The sequence below is a fragment of the Pavona decussata genome, unplaced genomic scaffold (genome assembly GCF_977016875.1).
Source record: "Pavona decussata unplaced genomic scaffold, jaPavDecu1.1 SCAFFOLD_192, whole genome shotgun sequence".
Taxonomy (NCBI): Eukaryota; Metazoa; Cnidaria; class Anthozoa; order Scleractinia; family Agariciidae; genus Pavona; species Pavona decussata.
The window spans coordinates 1468225-1484808 of NW_028145601.1; the positions used below are offsets into that span (position 1 = coordinate 1468225).

Genomic DNA, 16584 nt, shown 5'->3' on the forward strand with positions numbered 1-16584 from the left:
CAATTCACGTCTGTACGCAACTAAAATTTACGCCACAGTGGAACTCCACCTTAAGGCATTCGCAGAAAGTCTGATTGTGTGGATTAGCTAGGTAAACTTACGGTATTTAACTGAAAGGACGTTTTCTCACAAAGAAGTGCGAAAATAACAACATAAGTTAAGCGATGGTTCTTGAAACGAACAACTTCACAGCTAGAATAATCAATGACATCGCTAATTCGAAAATATTTCGTTCTCGATCTAACGCAAACACGACAGTGAAATTAAAAGAAACAACATAAAATAAAACATGATTGTTCAAGACTTACTGAGACCTTGAAGTTGTTTTCCTGTTAGGTCCATTCGCTCCCCAGCAAAGTCACAACTGATACCGTTCTGTCGATCGCCTGAATCGCTGATCCACTGACCGCGCGCTTATTTCTCTTCGCAAAGAAGGCCTGAAAGTCAATGTAATCATCCTGTTAATGTGATCATCATGTTACATGTTGTCGCCGAAACGTCATGTTTTAATCTCGCTCCCTTTTATTCTGAAATAATACAACAGTCCTGGCAAAAGAAACCTCTGACACCGCAGGTCTCTTATGCCAGCGGAGATGGTCTTGTGCTCAGTCCGACAAAGAGGGAGAGGAAAGCCGGCCCCTAGACCTTTTTAGGCAAACCCCTTTCGGCTAGCGCTCACATCTGATGTCTAAGATTGAGTTGCATCTACATATAACATGAACAGCTGTCTTCCAAGTGGTACGTCTTGAGGTACATGCTAAAACTCAGAAAATGAATAAAGAAATACCTCGTTGTTTATTTCAACAAAATGGTCAGGCAATGATCAAAAGTATGAAAAGCTAGGAGGAAAAACACACTTGTGATTAGTTCACGGTCAAGCGCATGCGCGAGCAGACCGGCTCAAAAATAAATTGTACGGGTCGACACTAAATTCGATGCGACCTTGTGGTGGAACAATCTGTTGAAATCGCGCCCGAATTTGGATCATCCGCTCTTCGTTCTTCACTTTTTATAATCTTTGTTTCCTGTTGTAAATATAAGTTCGATTTTTGTAAGGTTAAAAGTGTTTTAGCATCCGAAAACCACATTTTTGTCGATGGCACGGCCGACCGGCGACGGGACGTTCTGTGGACTCTCTGGAAGCACAGAAGTTAAGCCGACAGAGTGGAGTGGATGTAGAAATCCTGTGCGGTTAACAAGATACGTCCACCAAACGTGGAAAATTGGTAAAGGGATAAGTCTGTTTAAAATAGACAACGATTTCGCGGCACATCTGCATTCGCTGGAAATGGCAAAGGTCACCAACTGGCTTTGGATGAACTCGCGAGGATTTTCTAGATTTCAATCGTACTGTTTGTTCATATGGAATTCAACTGTCAAAAACGGAGAATTCGACGGACTAACAGCATCAAACATCAGTGTTTTGCTTTGGATGGAAAAAATTGTACAACAGTGAGACGCGAAGCCAATAAATATGAGATCAAATGTGCGAGTTAGTTGTAGTCTATTAGCGGGCTCGAATAGCGGGCAGTAGAAAAAAATCCAAAAGGTTTGCGGCAAACTACAAAATCTATTGTAAGGTATTCATTTATCTATACAATTATGGTCATTTCGAATGGCAAACGCAGTTTTGATTTGCCACTATGGAGAGTTTTCTCAAATGCATTCCAGCATCTCGGAAGGACGCTCAGTGGTGTTGTTACTAAACAGTCGCATCGCTTCTTGAAGCTTGCGGATTTCTCGTTCTTCGCCTTCTCGCTGGTCTAATAAAATCAGGTTATCGAGTGTACACACTATATAGGAAGTTTATCACTGAATGCTGATGAAATACTGGATTTAGGGAGCTTCTCGGCTTTTCGAACCGTGCGTAATAAAAAAGGGTCGATGCCGCGAGATATCGACATTGTACTAAAATAAAACCGTATACGTTCGCATAAGTTCTGGCATTTCTTGAATGTCCAACCGGCGCTGCAAAAATCCCCATGTGTTTTACATGGACAGCCTTTTTGTTTCTTTCTGAAACGTGACCAAAACACTGGCCGGTCATGTCAGTTTTATTTTTATGCCAGCAAGTTATACTGAAGACTTGCCCGCCATATCCCGCCGGTGTTGTGTACTCGCTTCTAATTGGTCCAAAAACAATTGGCTTGACAGCGCTTACCTTATCGCTCGCACATGCGCCGAACCGTGAAACTCTCCCTTTAACGACAAGAGAATCTTTTCATTATTTTAATTTTGTATTATAAAAGAAAAACGCTCAATGTATGATTGTGATTGTTCATTCTAGCCAAGGCTTGGCATCCGTACAGACCGACGTTGTAGTTCAGTTTTTCATCTCAGTTAACCCTTTAACCTCTAATATCAAAGAACAAATTCTCCCATCTTGTCCCGTTACTTTTCTTATTAAAGTACTGTGGAGAAGTTATTAAAATACAGCGGTCTAGTTCTCACAAGGAAAAACGCTTCTAGGAAAGCATTAGTGAAACTAAGAATAAGCAGCCACAAGCTTTTGATTGAAACAGGAAGATACGACAACATACCCCGTAATGAAAGGGTGTCTAATGTTTGCAACCGTAAAACCATTGAAGACGAAATTCATTTTTTATTAGATTGCCCAAGTTACTCTTCTTTAAGAGATATGTTCTTTTCTAAAATAGAACCTAGCCTTCCATTAACACGACTATTAGTAAAAGAAACTTTACTATCGCATATAATGAACTCAACAGACTATTTTATAAACACTCAATTAATTTCATTTGTTACCTCGTGCTTCGAATTGAGAGACAAACTTCTCTCCGGAATGATTACTTCTACTGTATGAAAAGTTTAAAATAAGCAAAGACTTCAGTTACTTTATTTTATTTTATTTTATTTTAAGTTATCTTAAGAATTAGTTAACGAATCAATAATTAGCTATGAATAGCTTTTGCAATACTGTATTTGTTATAGTCATGCAAATAAAGCTTGTTGTTGTTGTTGTTGTTGTATCGTCGCAAAAGAACGGTCTCGGTTTTTTAAGTGCACCTATGCCAGAGGAGATAATCTTGGCAGTCTTATTAACATGTTTGGACTACGAAAGATTTTGATCGATGTAAAGTCCTAAGGATTTGGTGTGGGGCACTCTATCAATTTCGTGACCTTCAATTTGTACAGTAAGTGAATGGCCACTTGTAGTACTAGCCAGTCTCTGCCGTGAGCCTATTAACATTAATTCCGTTTTGACAATATTCAGGCTGAGCTTATTTACATTGAGCCATTCATGAAGGTTAGCTAGTACTGCTTAGCTAATACCGCTTAATACAGGACCTCTAATATCAAAGAACAAATTCTCCCATCTTGTCCCGTTACTTTTCTTATAAAAAGTACTGTGGAGATTTTACAGGGCCGTACATAGCGCGGGGGCTGCCCCCTCCAGGAAAACTCAATTTGTTTCTAACATCACACTGATCACAAGAAAATCGACTTATTGACTGAAAAAATATTCCTTCGATGTGAATTCCAAATGACTATTTTGGAAAATCTTTTGAAGCAAAAGCCAGTACCAATAACCAGTTTTCTTATGAAAATAATGATTTTGTCAGTTTGGGCTGCCTATGGTTTAGAATTCGGTGTGTAAATAAAGACTGACAAGCCTACGTCACTTTCTGGCGCTTGTTTTAGCCTTTTTAAATCTAGCTTATACAAGTAGGTTTTTTTTTTTAAAGGGGTGAATTGGTTTTAAAAGCCTGCGCTGCTCGCAAGTATTTGTAGCGGGTTTGGATTTAGCCATCATATGTTCATCATCCGAGAGGTCATTTTCACCTAACGATTTTTCAGTTTCCTCTTTGAATTCTCTTCGTTTTGAGTATGACCTCTTATTCCGTGTGTTCAACGACGTTGTTGTTATACCACATAGGGCATTTCAGCTGGGTTTGGCTTGGCTCTTTTAAGTGCTTGATAGTTTTAACTGCCTTTCTTGTTGAGATTTGGGTAATGTTAGGACAGGAATTAATCATTGCTTGTATCGTGCAATGAGCTTCATTCTGTAATTGCTGCAATGCCGGGCGCGGATATTAGTGTTTGTCACAAGCAGTTGTGTTTCTTGGCACGGCTATTTGTTTTTTTAGTTCTCTAGTAATCGTTGTAGCGTGTTATAGAGCTGTGCAACGTGTCACAGTAATACTGAAAAGGCTTGAATTGTATTTAAATAACGAGTGTGTTTTTGCAAATGCTTCGCTCCACTGATATAGTGCGTTTGAATTGTGGAGGCTCAGTCAGTTTTCTCCCTTTGTTTGCAGCAGTGCATAGACTGTGTTTTAAAATGAGAGACAATATTTGCTTCAAGCTAAACAAGATGTTAACTCCATAAAAAGACCGTAAACGTCTTAGAGGCAACTCTTTGTGTATTAAGCGGTCAAAAAATACAGGGAAATGTATGGAAAGTTGAAAACACGACTGGACGCTTTCCGTCACGGTTACATCCCTCCAATTTTTTTCTTAAAATCCTTTTTCTAGTGCCAAAAGTTTCCAATTCATGAATTTTTTAGAAGCGATGTTTTATGGAAATTATTTGACATCGGATTTCCATACAAACACTTTTATTTCAAGCCTGTTATTTTTCAGAAGCGATGTTTTATGAAAATTATTTGACATCGGATTTCCATACAAACACTGTTATTTCAAGCCTGTTTGCCTACCCGTCAAAATGGCCTCGAAAACCGTGATAAGGCCTATTCTAGAAAGTAACTAAAGGTGGATTTCCACTGTCGCGTAAATTTTACGTGCGTACAGAAATGAATTTAGCTGGTTTTTACGTACGTAAATAGAATAAGAAGCGATGTATGAGCAAAAAGTTGAGTGCTGTTCAACTTCTTAAAGGTGGATTTCCACTGTCGCGTAAATTTTACGTGCGTACAGACGTGCATTGAGCTGGCTTTACGTACCTAAATAAAATAAGAAGCGATCTATCAGTCGCGTGCATAAACGTAAAAAGTTGAATGCTGTTCAACTTTTTACATTTACGCACGCCGCTCATACATCGCGTCTTATTTTATTTACGTACGTAAAGCCAGCTCAATTCACGTCTGTACGCAACTAAAATTTACGCCACAGTGGAACTCCACCTTAAGGCATTCGCAGAAAGTCTGATTGTGTGGATTAGCTAGGTAAACTTACGGTATTTAACTGAAAGGACGTTTTCTCACAAAGAAGTGCGAAAATAACAACATGAGTTAAGCGATGGTTCTTGAAACGAACAACTTCACAGCTAGAATAATCAATGACATCGCTAATTCGAAAATATTTCGTTCTCGATCTAACGCAAACACGACAGTGAAATTAAAAGAAACAACATAAAATAAAACATGATTGTTCAAGACTTACTGAGACCTTGAAGTTGTTTTCCTGTTAGGTCCATTCGCTCCCCAGCAAAGTCACAACTGATACCGTTCTGTCGATCGCCTGAATCGCTGATCCACTGACCGCGCGCTTATTTCTCTTCGCAAAGAAGGCCTGAAAGTCAATGTAATCATCCTGTTAATGTGATCATCATGTTACATGTTGTCGCCGAAACGTCATGTTTTAATCTCGCTCCCTTTTATTCTGAAATAATACAACAGTCCTGGCAAAAGAAACCTCTGACACCGCAGGTCTCTTATGCCAGCGGAGATGGTCTTGTGCTCAGTCCGACAAAGAGGGAGAGGAAAGCCGGCCCCTAGACCTTTTTAGGCAAACCCCTTTCGGCTAGCGCTCACATCTGATGTCTAAGATTGAGTTGCATCTACATATAACATGAACAGCTGTCTTCCAAGTGGTACGTCTTGAGGTACATGCTAAAACTCAGAAAATGAATAAAGAAATACCTCGTTGTTTATTTCAACAAAATGGTCAGGCAATGATCAAAAGTATGAAAAGCTAGGAGGAAAAACACACTTGTGATTAGTTCACGGTCAAGCGCATGCGCGAGCAGACCGGCTCAAAAATAAATTGTACGGGTCGACACTAAATTCGATGCGACCTTGTGGTGGAACAATCTGTTGAAATCGCGCCCGAATTTGGATCATCCGCTCTTCGTTCTTCACTTTTTATAATCTTTGTTTCCTGTTGTAAATATAAGTTCGATTTTTGTAAGGTTAAAAGTGTTTTAGCATCCGAAAACCACATTTTTGTCGATGGCACGGCCGACCGGCGACGGGACGTTCTGTGGACTCTCTGGAAGCACAGAAGTTAAGCGGACAGAGTGGAGTGGATGTAGAAATCCTGTGCGGTTAACAAGATACGTCCACCAAACGTGGAAAATTGGTAAAGGGATAAGTCTGTTTAAAATAGACAACGATTTCGCGGCACATCTGCATTCGCTGGAAATGGCAAAGGTCACCAACTGGCTTTGGATGAACTCGCGAGGATTTTCTAGATTTCAATCGTACTGTTTGTTCATATGGAATTCAACTGTCAAAAACGGAGAATTCGACGGACTAACAGCATCAAACATCAGTGTTTTGCTTTGGATGGAAAAAATTGTACAACAGTGAGACGCGAAGCCAATAAATATGAGATCAAATGTGCGAGTTAGTTGTAGTCTATTAGCGGGCTCGAATAGCGGGCAGTAGAAAAAAATCCAAAAGGTTTGCGGCAAACTACAAAATCTATTGTAAGGTATTCATTTATCTATACAATTATGGTCATTTCGAATGGCAAACGCAGTTTTGATTTGCCACTATGGAGAGTTTTCTCAAATGCATTCCAGCATCTCGGAAGGACGCTCAGTGGTGTTGTTACTAAACAGTCGCATCGCTTCTTGAAGCTTGCGGATTTCTCGTTCTTCGCCTTCTCGCTGGTCTAATAAAATCAGGTTATCGAGTGTACACACTATATAGGAAGTTTATCACTGAATGCTGATGAAATACTGGATTTAGGGAGCTTCTCGGCTTTTCGAACCGTGCGTAATAAAAAAGGGTCGATGCCGCGAGATATCGACATTGTACTAAAATAAAACCGTATACGTTCGCATAAGTTCTGGCATTTCTTGAATGTCCAACCGGCGCTGCAAAAATCCCCATGTGTTTTACATGGACAGCCTTTTTGTTTCTTTCTGAAACGTGACCAAAACACTGGCCGGTCATGTCAGTTTTATTTTTATGCCAGCAAGTTATACTGAAGACTTGCCCGCCATATCCCGCCGGTGTTGTGTACTCGCTTCTAATTGGTCCAAAAACAATTGGCTTGACAGCGCTTACCTTATCGCTCGCACATGCGCCGAACCGTGAAACTCTCCCTTTAACGACAAGAGAATCTTTTCATTATTTTAATTTTGTATTATAAAAGAAAAACGCTCAATGTATGATTGTGATTGTTCATTCTAGCCAAGGCTTGGCATCCGTACAGACCGACGTTGTAGTTCAGTTTTTCATCTCAGTTAACCCTTTAACCTCTAATATCAAAGAACAAATTCTCCCATCTTGTCCCGTTACTTTTCTTATTAAAGTACTGTGGAGAAGTTATTAAAATACAGCGGTCTAGTTCTCACAAGGAAAAACGCTTCTAGGAAAGCATTAGTGAAACTAAGAATAAGCAGCCACAAGCTTTTGATTGAAACAGGAAGATACGACAACATACCCCGTAATGAAAGGGTGTCTAATGTTTGCAACCGTAAAACCATTGAAGACGAAATTCATTTTTTATTAGATTGCCCAAGTTACTCTTCTTTAAGAGATATGTTCTTTTCTAAAATAGAACCTAGCCTTCCATTAACACGACTATTAGTAAAAGAAACTTTACTATCGCATATAATGAACTCAACAGACTATTTTATAAACACTCAATTAATTTCATTTGTTACCTCGTGCTTCGAATTGAGAGACAAACTTCTCTCCGGAATGATTACTTCTACTGTATGAAAAGTTTAAAATAAGCAAAGACTTCAGTTACTTTATTTTATTTTATTTTAAGTTATCTTAAGAATTAGTTAACGAATCAATAATTAGCTATGAATAGCTTTTGCAATACTGTATTTGTTATAGTCATGCAAATAAAGCTTGTTGTTGTTGTTGTTGTTGTTGTATCGTCGCAAAAGAACGGTCTCGGTTTTTTAAGTGCACCTATGCCAGAGGAGATAATCTTGGCAGTCTTATTAACATGTTTGGACTACGAAAGATTTTGATCGATGTAAAGTCCTAAGGATTTGGTGTGGGGCACTCTATCAATTTCGTGACCTTCAATTTGTACAGTAAGTGAATGGCCACTTGTAGTACTAGCCAGTCTCTGCCGTGAGCCTATTAACATTAATTCCGTTTTGACAATATTCAGGCTGAGCTTATTTACATTGAGCCATTCATGAAGGTTAGCTAGTACTGCTTAGCTAATACCGCTTAATACAGGACCTCTAATATCAAAGAACAAATTCTCCCATCTTGTCCCGTTACTTTTCTTATAAAAAGTACTGTGGAGATTTTACAGGGCCGTACATAGCGCGGGGGCTGCCCCCTCCAGGAAAACTCAATTTGTTTCTAACATCACACTGATCACAAGAAAATCGACTTATTGACTGAAAAAATATTCCTTCGATGTGAATTCCAAATGACTATTTTGGAAAATCTTTTGAAGCAAAAGCCAGTACCAATAACCAGTTTTCTTATGAAAATAATGATTTTGTCAGTTTGGGCTGCCTATGGTTTAGAATTCGGTGTGTAAATAAAGACTGACAAGCCTACGTCACTTTCTGGCGCTTGTTTTAGCCTTTTTAAATCTAGCTTATACAAGTAGGTTTTTTTTTTTAAAGGGGTGAATTGGTTTTAAAAGCCTGCGCTGCTCGCAAGTATTTGTAGCGGGTTTGGATTTAGCCATCATATGTTCATCATCCGAGAGGTCATTTTCACCTAACGATTTTTCAGTTTCCTCTTTGAATTCTCTTCGTTTTGAGTATGACCTCTTATTCCGTGTGTTCAACGACGTTGTTGTTATACCACATAGGGCATTTCAGCTGGGTTTGGCTTGGCTCTTTTAAGTGCTTGATAGTTTTAACTGCCTTTCTTGTTGAGATTTGGGTAATGTTAGGACAGGAATTAATCATTGCTTGTATCGTGCAATGAGCTTCATTCTGTAATTGCTGCAATGCCGGGCGCGGATATTAGTGTTTGTCACAAGCAGTTGTGTTTCTTGGCACGGCTATTTGTTTTTTTAGTTCTCTAGTAATCGTTGTAGCGTGTTATAGAGCTGTGCAACGTGTCACAGTAATACTGAAAAGGCTTGAATTGTATTTAAATAACGAGTGTGTTTTTGCAAATGCTTCGCTCCACTGATATAGTGCGTTTGAATTGTGGAGGCTCAGTCAGTTTTCTCCCTTTGTTTGCAGCAGTGCATAGACTGTGTTTTAAAATGAGAGACAATATTTGCTTCAAGCTAAACAAGATGTTAACTCCATAAAAAGACCGTAAACGTCTTAGAGGCAACTCTTTGTGTATTAAGCGGTCAAAAAATACAGGGAAATGTATGGAAAGTTGAAAACACGACTGGACGCTTTCCGTCACGGTTACATCCCTCCAATTTTTTTCTTAAAATCCTTTTTCTAGTGCCAAAAGTTTCCAATTCATGAATTTTTTAGAAGCGATGTTTTATGGAAATTATTTGACATCGGATTTCCATACAAACACTTTTATTTCAAGCCTGTTATTTTTCAGAAGCGATGTTTTATGAAAATTATTTGACATCGGATTTCCATACAAACACTGTTATTTCAAGCCTGTTTGCCTACCCGTCAAAATGGCCTCGAAAACCGTGATAAGGCCTATTCTAGAAAGTAACTAAAGGTGGATTTCCACTGTCGCGTAAATTTTACGTGCGTACAGAAATGAATTTAGCTGGTTTTTACGTACGTAAATAGAATAAGAAGCGATGTATGAGCAAAAAGTTGAGTGCTGTTCAACTTCTTAAAGGTGGATTTCCACTGTCGCGTAAATTTTACGTGCGTACAGACGTGCATTGAGCTGGCTTTACGTACCTAAATAAAATAAGAAGCGATCTATCAGTCGCGTGCATAAACGTAAAAAGTTGAATGCTGTTCAACTTTTTACATTTACGCACGCCGCTCATACATCGCGTCTTATTTTATTTACGTACGTAAAGCCAGCTCAATTCACGTCTGTACGCAACTAAAATTTACGCCACAGTGGAACTCCACCTTAAGGCATTCGCAGAAAGTCTGATTGTGTGGATTAGCTAGGTAAACTTACGGTATTTAACTGAAAGGACGTTTTCTCACAAAGAAGTGCGAAAATAACAACATAAGTTAAGCGATGGTTCTTGAAACGAACAACTTCACAGCTAGAATAATCAATGACATCGCTAATTCGAAAATATTTCGTTCTCGATCTAACGCAAACACGACAGTGAAATTAAAAGAAACAACATAAAATAAAACATGATTGTTCAAGACTTACTGAGACCTTGAAGTTGTTTTCCTGTTAGGTCCATTCGCTCCCCAGCAAAGTCACAACTGATACCGTTCTGTCGATCGCCTGAATCGCTGATCCACTGACCGCGCGCTTATTTCTCTTCGCAAAGAAGGCCTGAAAGTCAATGTAATCATCCTGTTAATGTGATCATCATGTTACATGTTGTCGCCGAAACGTCATGTTTTAATCTCGCTCCCTTTTATTCTGAAATAATACAACAGTCCTGGCAAAAGAAACCTCTGACACCGCAGGTCTCTTATGCCAGCGGAGATGGTCTTGTGCTCAGTCCGACAAAGAGGGAGAGGAAAGCCGGCCCCTAGACCTTTTTAGGCAAACCCCTTTCGGCTAGCGCTCACATCTGATGTCTAAGATTGAGTTGCATCTACATATAACATGAACAGCTGTCTTCCAAGTGGTACGTCTTGAGGTACATGCTAAAACTCAGAAAATGAATAAAGAAATACCTCGTTGTTTATTTCAACAAAATGGTCAGGCAATGATCAAAAGTATGAAAAGCTAGGAGGAAAAACACACTTGTGATTAGTTCACGGTCAAGCGCATGCGCGAGCAGACCGGCTCAAAAATAAATTGTACGGGTCGACACTAAATTCGATGCGACCTTGTGGTGGAACAATCTGTTGAAATCGCGCCCGAATTTGGATCATCCGCTCTTCGTTCTTCACTTTTTATAATCTTTGTTTCCTGTTGTAAATATAAGTTCGATTTTTGTAAGGTTAAAAGTGTTTTAGCATCCGAAAACCACATTTTTGTCGATGGCACGGCCGACCGGCGACGGGACGTTCTGTGGACTCTCTGGAAGCACAGAAGTTAAGCGGACAGAGTGGAGTGGATGTAGAAATCCTGTGCGGTTAACAAGATACGTCCACCAAACGTGGAAAATTGGTAAAGGGATAAGTCTGTTTAAAATAGACAACGATTTCGCGGCACATCTGCATTCGCTGGAAATGGCAAAGGTCACCAACTGGCTTTGGATGAACTCGCGAGGATTTTCTAGATTTCAATCGTACTGTTTGTTCATATGGAATTCAACTGTCAAAAACGGAGAATTCGACGGACTAACAGCATCAAACATCAGTGTTTTGCTTTGGATGGAAAAAATTGTACAACAGTGAGACGCGAAGCCAATAAATATGAGATCAAATGTGCGAGTTAGTTGTAGTCTATTAGCGGGCTCGAATAGCGGGCAGTAGAAAAAAATCCAAAAGGTTTGCGGCAAACTACAAAATCTATTGTAAGGTATTCATTTATCTATACAATTATGGTCATTTCGAATGGCAAACGCAGTTTTGATTTGCCACTATGGAGAGTTTTCTCAAATGCATTCCAGCATCTCGGAAGGACGCTCAGTGGTGTTGTTACTAAACAGTCGCATCGCTTCTTGAAGCTTGCGGATTTCTCGTTCTTCGCCTTCTCGCTGGTCTAATAAAATCAGGTTATCGAGTGTACACACTATATAGGAAGTTTATCACTGAATGCTGATGAAATACTGGATTTAGGGAGCTTCTCGGCTTTTCGAACCGTGCGTAATAAAAAAGGGTCGATGCCGCGAGATATCGACATTGTACTAAAATAAAACCGTATACGTTCGCATAAGTTCTGGCATTTCTTGAATGTCCAACCGGCGCTGCAAAAATCCCCATGTGTTTTACATGGACAGCCTTTTTGTTTCTTTCTGAAACGTGACCAAAACACTGGCCGGTCATGTCAGTTTTATTTTTATGCCAGCAAGTTATACTGAAGACTTGCCCGCCATATCCCGCCGGTGTTGTGTACTCGCTTCTAATTGGTCCAAAAACAATTGGCTTGACAGCGCTTACCTTATCGCTCGCACATGCGCCGAACCGTGAAACTCTCCCTTTAACGACAAGAGAATCTTTTCATTATTTTAATTTTGTATTATAAAAGAAAAACGCTCAATGTATGATTGTGATTGTTCATTCTAGCCAAGGCTTGGCATCCGTACAGACCGACGTTGTAGTTCAGTTTTTCATCTCAGTTAACCCTTTAACCTCTAATATCAAAGAACAAATTCTCCCATCTTGTCCCGTTACTTTTCTTATTAAAGTACTGTGGAGAAGTTATTAAAATACAGCGGTCTAGTTCTCACAAGGAAAAACGCTTCTAGGAAAGCATTAGTGAAACTAAGAATAAGCAGCCACAAGCTTTTGATTGAAACAGGAAGATACGACAACATACCCCGTAATGAAAGGGTGTCTAATGTTTGCAACCGTAAAACCATTGAAGACGAAATTCATTTTTTATTAGATTGCCCAAGTTACTCTTCTTTAAGAGATATGTTCTTTTCTAAAATAGAACCTAGCCTTCCATTAACACGACTATTAGTAAAAGAAACTTTACTATCGCATATAATGAACTCAACAGACTATTTTATAAACACTCAATTAATTTCATTTGTTACCTCGTGCTTCGAATTGAGAGACAAACTTCTCTCCGGAATGATTACTTCTACTGTATGAAAAGTTTAAAATAAGCAAAGACTTCAGTTACTTTATTTTATTTTATTTTAAGTTATCTTAAGAATTAGTTAACGAATCAATAATTAGCTATGAATAGCTTTTGCAATACTGTATTTGTTATAGTCATGCAAATAAAGCTTGTTGTTGTTGTTGTTGTTGTATCGTCGCAAAAGAACGGTCTCGGTTTTTTAAGTGCACCTATGCCAGAGGAGATAATCTTGGCAGTCTTATTAACATGTTTGGACTACGAAAGATTTTGATCGATGTAAAGTCCTAAGGATTTGGTGTGGGGCACTCTATCAATTTCGTGACCTTCAATTTGTACAGTAAGTGAATGGCCACTTGTAGTACTAGCCAGTCTCTGCCGTGAGCCTATTAACATTAATTCCGTTTTGACAATATTCAGGCTGAGCTTATTTACATTGAGCCATTCATGAAGGTTAGCTAGTACTGCTTAGCTAATACCGCTTAATACAGGACCTCTAATATCAAAGAACAAATTCTCCCATCTTGTCCCGTTACTTTTCTTATAAAAAGTACTGTGGAGATTTTACAGGGCCGTACATAGCGCGGGGGCTGCCCCCTCCAGGAAAACTCAATTTGTTTCTAACATCACACTGATCACAAGAAAATCGACTTATTGACTGAAAAAATATTCCTTCGATGTGAATTCCAAATGACTATTTTGGAAAATCTTTTGAAGCAAAAGCCAGTACCAATAACCAGTTTTCTTATGAAAATAATGATTTTGTCAGTTTGGGCTGCCTATGGTTTAGAATTCGGTGTGTAAATAAAGACTGACAAGCCTACGTCACTTTCTGGCGCTTGTTTTAGCCTTTTTAAATCTAGCTTATACAAGTAGGTTTTTTTTTTTAAAGGGGTGAATTGGTTTTAAAAGCCTGCGCTGCTCGCAAGTATTTGTAGCGGGTTTGGATTTAGCCATCATATGTTCATCATCCGAGAGGTCATTTTCACCTAACGATTTTTCAGTTTCCTCTTTGAATTCTCTTCGTTTTGAGTATGACCTCTTATTCCGTGTGTTCAACGACGTTGTTGTTATACCACATAGGGCATTTCAGCTGGGTTTGGCTTGGCTCTTTTAAGTGCTTGATAGTTTTAACTGCCTTTCTTGTTGAGATTTGGGTAATGTTAGGACAGGAATTAATCATTGCTTGTATCGTGCAATGAGCTTCATTCTGTAATTGCTGCAATGCCGGGCGCGGATATTAGTGTTTGTCACAAGCAGTTGTGTTTCTTGGCACGGCTATTTGTTTTTTTAGTTCTCTAGTAATCGTTGTAGCGTGTTATAGAGCTGTGCAACGTGTCACAGTAATACTGAAAAGGCTTGAATTGTATTTAAATAACGAGTGTGTTTTTGCAAATGCTTCGCTCCACTGATATAGTGCGTTTGAATTGTGGAGGCTCAGTCAGTTTTCTCCCTTTGTTTGCAGCAGTGCATAGACTGTGTTTTAAAATGAGAGACAATATTTGCTTCAAGCTAAACAAGATGTTAACTCCATAAAAAGACCGTAAACGTCTTAGAGGCAACTCTTTGTGTATTAAGCGGTCAAAAAATACAGGGAAATGTATGGAAAGTTGAAAACACGACTGGACGCTTTCCGTCACGGTTACATCCCTCCAATTTTTTTCTTAAAATCCTTTTTCTAGTGCCAAAAGTTTCCAATTCATGAATTTTTTAGAAGCGATGTTTTATGGAAATTATTTGACATCGGATTTCCATACAAACACTTTTATTTCAAGCCTGTTATTTTTCAGAAGCGATGTTTTATGAAAATTATTTGACATCGGATTTCCATACAAACACTGTTATTTCAAGCCTGTTTGCCTACCCGTCAAAATGGCCTCGAAAACCGTGATAAGGCCTATTCTAGAAAGTAACTAAAGGTGGATTTCCACTGTCGCGTAAATTTTACGTGCGTACAGAAATGAATTTAGCTGGTTTTTACGTACGTAAATAGAATAAGAAGCGATGTATGAGCAAAAAGTTGAGTGCTGTTCAACTTCTTAAAGGTGGATTTCCACTGTCGCGTAAATTTTACGTGCGTACAGACGTGCATTGAGCTGGCTTTACGTACCTAAATAAAATAAGAAGCGATCTATCAGTCGCGTGCATAAACGTAAAAAGTTGAATGCTGTTCAACTTTTTACATTTACGCACGCCGCTCATACATCGCGTCTTATTTTATTTACGTACGTAAAGCCAGCTCAATTCACGTCTGTACGCAACTAAAATTTACGCCACAGTGGAACTCCACCTTAAGGCATTCGCAGAAAGTCTGATTGTGTGGATTAGCTAGGTAAACTTACGGTATTTAACTGAAAGGACGTTTTCTCACAAAGAAGTGCGAAAATAACAACATAAGTTAAGCGATGGTTCTTGAAACGAACAACTTCACAGCTAGAATAATCAATGACATCGCTAATTCGAAAATATTTCGTTCTCGATCTAACGCAAACACGACAGTGAAATTAAAAGAAACAACATAAAATAAAACATGATTGTTCAAGACTTACTGAGACCTTGAAGTTGTTTTCCTGTTAGGTCCATTCGCTCCCCAGCAAAGTCACAACTGATACCGTTCTGTCGATCGCCTGAATCGCTGATCCACTGACCGCGCGCTTATTTCTCTTCGCAAAGAAGGCCTGAAAGTCAATGTAATCATCCTGTTAATGTGATCATCATGTTACATGTTGTCGCCGAAACGTCATGTTTTAATCTCGCTCCCTTTTATTCTGAAATAATACAACAGTCCTGGCAAAAGAAACCTCTGACACCGCAGGTCTCTTATGCCAGCGGAGATGGTCTTGTGCTCAGTCCGACAAAGAGGGAGAGGAAAGCCGGCCCCTAGACCTTTTTAGGCAAACCCCTTTCGGCTAGCGCTCACATCTGATGTCTAAGATTGAGTTGCATCTACATATAACATGAACAGCTGTCTTCCAAGTGGTACGTCTTGAGGTACATGCTAAAACTCAGAAAATGAATAAAGAAATACCTCGTTGTTTATTTCAACAAAATGGTCAGGCAATGATCAAAAGTATGAAAAGCTAGGAGGAAAAACACACTTGTGATTAGTTCACGGTCAAGCGCATGCGCGAGCAGACCGGCTCAAAAATAAATTGTACGGGTCGACACTAAATTCGATGCGACCTTGTGGTGGAACAATCTGTTGAAATCGCGCCCGAATTTGGATCATCCGCTCTTCGTTCTTCACTTTTTATAATCTTTGTTTCCTGTTGTAAATATAAGTTCGATTTTTGTAAGGTTAAAAGTGTTTTAGCATCCGAAAACCACATTTTTGTCGATGGCACGGCCGACCGGCGACGGGACGTTCTGTGGACTCTCTGGAAGCACAGAAGTTAAGCCGACAGAGTGGAGTGGATGTAGAAATCCTGTGCGGTTAACAAGATACGTCCACCAAACGTGGAAAATTGGTAAAGGGATAAGTCTGTTTAAAATAGACAACGATTTCGCGGCACATCTGCATTCGCTGGAAATGGCAAAGGTCACCAACTGGCTTTGGATGAACTCGCGAGGATTTTCTAGATTTCAATCGTACTGTTTGTTCATATGGAATTCAACTGTCAAAAACGGAGAATTCGACGGACTAACAGCATCAAACATCAGTGTTTTGCTTTGG

General features: G+C 39.3%; 1 pseudogene across 1 annotated transcript in view; it reads right to left on the minus strand.

The window, feature by feature from the left end:
• The window catches only part of LOC146462098 (uncharacterized), a 35288-nt pseudogene extending 19719 nt beyond the window's left edge, over positions 1–15569 (minus strand). The window contains exons 1-4 of the transcript XR_014857263.1: positions 15461–15569; positions 10413–10541; positions 5362–5490; positions 309–437 (exon numbers count right to left, since the gene is read on the minus strand). The product of XR_014857263.1 is annotated as an uncharacterized LOC146462098 (transcript). The remainder of the gene's footprint in view (positions 1–308; positions 438–5361; positions 5491–10412; positions 10542–15460) is intronic.
• Between the last annotated feature and the right edge of the window lie 1015 nt (positions 15570–16584).